Consider the following 6092-nt stretch of genomic DNA (forward strand, 5'->3'; position numbering starts at 1 on the left):
CTTGCGCCTGAGAGAGAGAGAGAGAGAGAGAGAGAGAGAGAGAGAGAGAGAGAGAGAGAGAGAGAGGGGGAGAGAGAGAGAGAGAGAGAGAGAGAGAGAGAGGGCCTGATGGCACAGCAGATAGTGTGGAGGGAGGAGACACGCATGGGGTGGAGGAGGAGACGAGGACGAGGATGAGGAATGGACGTCCAAGAGAAGTCCAAGTCCATGCTTTATGCACTTCTCATTAGGAGACATATGCTGCTCTCTCTCTCCCTCTCTAGCTCTCGCTATCTCTCTCTCTTTCTCCTCTCTGTCTGTCTCTCTCTCTCTCACTCATTAGGAGACACAGCTCTTGGGGCTTATGCTGCTCTCTCTCTCCCTCTCTAGCTCTCGCTATCTCTCTCTCTCTTTCTCATCTCAGCTCATGGGGCTTGTGCTGCTGAAAGCCAGTGGCATGTTAATGTTGCATTCACTCCACACTCTGGGAAAACCCACAGAATCATGTCTCTCTCTCTCTCTCCCTTACTTTCTTTCTATCCATCTCTCCATCTCTCTTTCTCTGACTCTGGGCCTCCCCTGTGGATTGGAGGGCAGGGATGAGAGGACAGACATGCTCAGTTGTTTCAGCGGCCGGTTTGCTGGGGGGCCGGGGAGCATGTTGTAGGGGCCTATCTTAAAGCTGCTCCTGGCCGTGCCCTGTGATGTTTACCTGCCCAGAAACAGAATCTGGCCCTTCCACTTCACGCTTGACTGGAGAAGAAGACTGGTGAATGAAAGAGAGAGAGAGAGAGAGCGAGAGACAAAGAGAGAGAGGTAGAGAGAAAGAGAGATAAAGTGACAGTCTACGAAAGAATTTAACTAGAAAGTTGGGGACATTCCAAGGGTAGCCAGTTCAAAACATTTCCAAGACACTGAGATGGGTTCATGGGTTCTCAACCAGAGGGAACCCATTGAAGGAGTGAGCACAGACAGAGAGGGAGACAGAGAGAGAGAGGGAGACAGAGAGACAGAGAAAGAGAGGGAGAGAGAGAGAGATAGATAGCATCTCCCAACATGCATCAGTTAGTTTCACAACATGACTCAAATTTCTACTGGTGGATGAAGGCACCCAGCGAGCACAGACCTGTTTCTTTGATTTCAAAAATAGAACAGCAGTTTCCCCCTGACTGTAACTCCCCTCCCATCTCCACCCTGACCCATGGCTCTGGCTCTATCTTTCCTCACGTCTCTTTCACTTTCATTGCATGTCTGTTTTTCATTCTTTCCTTTTTTGTTCCCTCTCTGAATTCCTGCCTATTCCTGCCTTTATGTCGCAAACCTAAAGATCCCCCACTAACCACCAACTCCCCCCCCCCCCCCCCCCCACACACACACACACACAAACACACACACACACACACCACCACCCCCCAGCGGAGTCGCTACAACACGCCACCATCCCTGGCTCGGCAGGTTAATGGGAGCAGTAATGACTCTGTCATCTGACCTCTTGTCACGTCCTCACTTCCCTGATGTCCCCATGCCACGCAAACCCTCCTCCCAGCAGGCCTCTCTGCACCTCCGTCGGCCAGGCAAACAGGATGTGACCCGTGGGCTGGTATCCCCCCCCCGGTGATCGTCCTGTTCCATCTGACGTGACGCACGCTCCGTCACCCCAAGGGCCAGCTCAAAGCAGGTCTCTGCGGCTCGAGACCTTGAAGCGGTGCGGCGGCTAGAATTACCCAGCAGGCATTAGCTTGGGGCGCGCTTTACGGCACCGAGGTGGTAATTCAATTACATGTTATTGAGCTGCTCATGACCGCTGTATAATTGAAGCCTTATCAGCAGGGCCCTAATGCATGTCGGCTCAGTACCACTGTGCCGTGGGTTTTGGGGGGGTCTCTGGCGAAAAACCTCCTGCGAGTTTTTGTCCAGCGAGTTGGGCAAAGTGATCAGGTTTGACCTCTGTGTCAAGTGCATCCATTAGCTGAGGCTTCCAACTTGAGTTGCATCTTTAGAATATCGAATTGTTCACATGATACAAACATGCAAAGTGTTTGGGAATATGCTGCATGCCTTTGTAAAGGTTCACAGCTAATTATTACAACACCTGAGATTTAAGCCTTATAAAACACTTATTTGTTCTTGTAAAACAAATTCAGGTGCAGACTCTGATCTTGTTTTTTTTTTTTTTTTTGTGAAATGTAGCTAATTATCTCCTCATTGTCCTTTATCTGTCCTTTCGGTGACAAAACAAAACTCCTGGGGCTTGTACAGTCTTGGCTCTGTAAGTGGGAAAACAATATCGTGGCTCAGTCCAAGCCATAAACCCTTCCAGCCGATCAATATGTTGCTTCTGAAGCACAGGAGGGAGGATTGGCATTTCAGCAGCAGAGTCAAAATATCAACAACTCTGGAAAAGTCTGACATGAGTTGTATTAATGTAATAGATCGTTGTAATATTTTTGACAATTTAAATCTGCCGGACACTGTTACTGTCTTTTTTTGTATTCCATACAGGCCCTCTTTCCCTCCTGTTGTGTCATTAGGAAAAGTGCTAGCATCATATTAAGGTGAGGGAGTTCACTTTGTATGCTCTGTATGCTAAAGAGACTGTCTCTGTTGTGCTATTTATACTCATGAGCTATGCATGATATATGGAAAGAAGGCAAAAGTGTCAAAGTGAATCAAAACACCACATGCACTCTCGCAAACAAGAGAAACACTACTGTGTGGCACAGACAAATGCAACGTCCGCAGGTCGTAAATTGTCATTAACTGACGAAAATTAGGGAGATTTACGGGGACTGAAATCCCACTTTTCATGCAGTGAGCACTGTTATCTTGTCTACATATGCAGATGATTTATCCACCTGAATAAACATGCCTCAGAGGATGCCAATAGATGATACCGCACGTTAATCCTTTCAGTTTTTAATCAGATTAAAACACAAGTTTTTCAAGGAGTTCTGCAGCAGTAGAGACCACATAAATAGGCCAGCAGCTAAACATGTGACAGTCTGGCCGATTTATCAAGGGCAGTTCGGCTTGATCTTCAAGGCACTAAATTACATCAATGTCTTAAGGACACAGTGCTCTGGCTCAGTGTTGGTCTCTCTCTCTCTCTTTCTCTCTCTCTCTCTCACCCTCCCTCTTTCTCTCACACACTCCCTCTCTCTCTCTCTCTCTCTCTCTCTCTCTCTCTCTCTCCAAGCTTGCCCTTCCTCCAGCTTGGTGACCAGTGTACGATGGGCAAGCTGCCCAGTCCCCTTTTTCCTTTCCTGGCATCCTTCTCATTTCCCAGTGCGCCACCAGTCCATCTGATAGATGGCAGATTTCGCCCGAGGCTACGAGGGAACCTGTCCCTTTAAATGCCCCGTTTTCTTAATGACGGCAAATGGCGCAGCAGAATTGAATGGGCTCGCCCGAGCCAAGGGGAAGTTGTTCGCGGAGATATGAGAGCAATTGCCGCCGACCCTGTTAGCCGGGCTCCCCCTCTGCACTTATCAGGCCGCCTTCTGAGAGCGGCGGCTGCAAAGGTCCGAGGCCTTTTGTTTTCTTCCCCCGAGCCATGAAAACGAAGCGCAAGAAAGTCGGGGAGGGGTTGTTTACATCCTACATCGATTCGCCAGGCTTGAGAAATGGATTGTTATTCTCAACTTTTCTCTAGCATTGAGCGCATTTTTTCTTACTTACCGTGTTTTTTTTTTTTTTTTTTTTGAGTGAGTGAGTGAGTGAGTGAGACCACACTGGCTCTCTGAATGCCTGTAGTCAATCGGTTCCATTCTTGTCCATGAAAAGGCCCTCAAGGGCAGCTCTATTAAAGCCAAACTGATGCCTTGAAACCTGATGCATTTCAAGTCATTTTGCCCTTTTCCGCGCTTCACTTTCAAGTGGAGGATTTCTGGCTCTGGAATTAGCTCCTTTAAAATAGGAGCTTGTCTGACGGGGTTTACTCTTAAAGCCCCGGCCATATGAGCGAGATGAGAGCGCCATCCCAGGTCTTTGAGCGGCCGCACACATTTATTGCGTCTAAGACACGGCTCACTTATGTCGGGGTCGGAGTTCACCTGTAATGGGAGGACTCGTAAGTCGTGCGATCGCGGCAGCCGAGCGGTGTGCAGCCGTACGGAGCGTGTCTGGCCGCTCCCTCCCCCCTTTCGGAGACTCCGTCCACGCTGGTACCAACGCTCCCGCGGCCCTCCGAACTCATCCATCATCTGGACGTGCAGACAGGGCCTGTGCCGACAGCGGGCGGGATCCATAGGATTTGTCCATTCTTTCTGACATTCGGACTGGACTGTGTGTGTTTTGTGTGTGAATGTGTGTGTGTACATATTTGAGTATATATGTGTGCTAGTATGCGTTGGTGTGTGTGTGTGTATGTGTATGTGTGTTTGTGTGTGTGTATATACATATTTGTGTGTGTATGTGTGCTGGTATCCGTTTGTGCATGTGTGTCTTTGTGTCTCCACATGACTTGTGTTGGTGTGTGTGTGCGTGTTGTCTGTACGTGGGTGTGTCTGTGAATTCACTGCCCGGTATGCATGCATCAGGGAGCACTGGTCAGTTTCAATGCGGGGCTGGTTTTGCAATGAGTGGGAGAGGACGATTGCATGCGCGGAGCTGGACAAGCCCTGGAGAAGGCGAGCTGACAAAGTGAAAACAAATATTTGTTCGCCAGATGCGTTTTTTCCATGCTTGGTCAGGCCTAATGCCTGCCAGGCCACAGATGAGAGAGAAATCAAGAAACCAACAAAGTGAGTGGTGTCTTAGACATGTATGATGTACAGTACACAGTGTGTGTGTATGTGTGTGTGTGTGTGTGTATTGTACTGTATGTGTGTGTGTGTGTGCGCGCATTTGTGCGCTTCTGTCCATGTGTGTGCAAATGTGTGTGTGTATGTGTGTGTCTACACTTCTCGCCATCCATGTGTGTGCAAATGTGTGTGTGTGTGTGTGTGTGTGTGTGTGTGTGTGTGTGTGTGTGTCTACGTGTCTGCACTTCTCTCCATCCATGTGTGTGTACCTGTGTGTGTGTGTGTGTGTGCGTGTGTGTGTGCACTTCTCTCCATCCATGTGTGTGTACGTGTACGTGTGTGTGTGTGTGTGTGTGTGTATACGTGTGTGTACGTGTGTGTGTCTATGAATGGCCATGTGAGAGAGCAACGTGAAACAAGGCCAAGTGAAAAGGCCCAGCTCCAGTTTCCATTGTGGGCACCCGCAGCCAGCACCACCCACCAAGAATTAGATTGTGGTGTCCACACGGCCATTATCTGATTACCCCGCGCTTTTGTGAAGAGCCACTTACTTTCATTGAGGCCCAGAAGTCATAAACACATCCTCCGTGCTGAGAGCAAAGGAAAGCCGAGGCTCAGCTCCCGTAAGAAAGAGAGAGAGAGAGAGAGAGAGAAAGAGAGAGAGAGAGAGAAAGAGGTGCTAAGAGCCAGTGGACGCCTTTGAGGAAAAACCGTAACCACAAAAACAGCTCACTTCCAGGGGGCGAAGCCGGCAGATGATGTGGAGCCTACCGCAAAAGCCGTTTGGAAAAACAGTCTCGTGTGTTTTTGTTTTTTTTACAGCCGCTGGTCCAACACGGGCTACTGTGTGGGTGTGAGAGACAGTAGACGGATGACCACTGACTCCTCTGGGTTGGGTTCTCGATAGAGAGAGCCAGGGAGAGGTCCAGCTCGCGCCTGATAGCCACCGTTTCAATCAGCGTGCACATAGCACCTTGAGAACCACTTGTTGAGAACCGAAAGAGAGAAGATTAATAACAGAGAGAGAGAGAGTATCAGGTTTCTTTCGAGGAAAAATACTGCTGTTTTTCTTTTCCTTCCTCAGCAGCTTGAGGGCTGAGGATTGTTTTCCCTGCATCAATGAAAGAACCTCTTTTGATCCATCGTCATGATGCTTAGGTCAATTTTCATTGAAAATACATTTTTTTTTTCTCAAATATTTTTTCATTTTAGCAGACTTTCAAAGAAAGAAAACCAATGGGTAACACAATATTCCTCGGTTTTTGGATATTTTATAATATTTATTTTGTCACGAAAGCACAATATGACCTGCTGACAAATGTATTTCATAAAATAATGCATTGTATTGCACTTTTATATGAATGCAAAATG

General features: G+C 48.1%; 1 long non-coding RNA gene across 1 annotated transcript in view; it reads left to right on the plus strand.

Annotated features, from left to right (window-relative positions):
- LOC134088599 (uncharacterized) overlaps positions 1-5665 on the plus strand; it is a 48726-nt gene extending 43061 nt beyond the window's left edge. Inside the window, exon 5 of the long non-coding RNA XR_009939982.1 lies at positions 5544-5665. This is a non-coding gene — a long non-coding RNA (uncharacterized LOC134088599). The remainder of the gene's footprint in view (positions 1-5543) is intronic.
- Positions 5666-6092: the final 427 nt, after the last annotated feature.

This window comes from Sardina pilchardus, chromosome 8, assembly GCF_963854185.1.
Source record: "Sardina pilchardus chromosome 8, fSarPil1.1, whole genome shotgun sequence".
In the NCBI taxonomy this organism is placed as follows: domain Eukaryota; kingdom Metazoa; phylum Chordata; class Actinopteri; order Clupeiformes; family Clupeidae; genus Sardina; species Sardina pilchardus.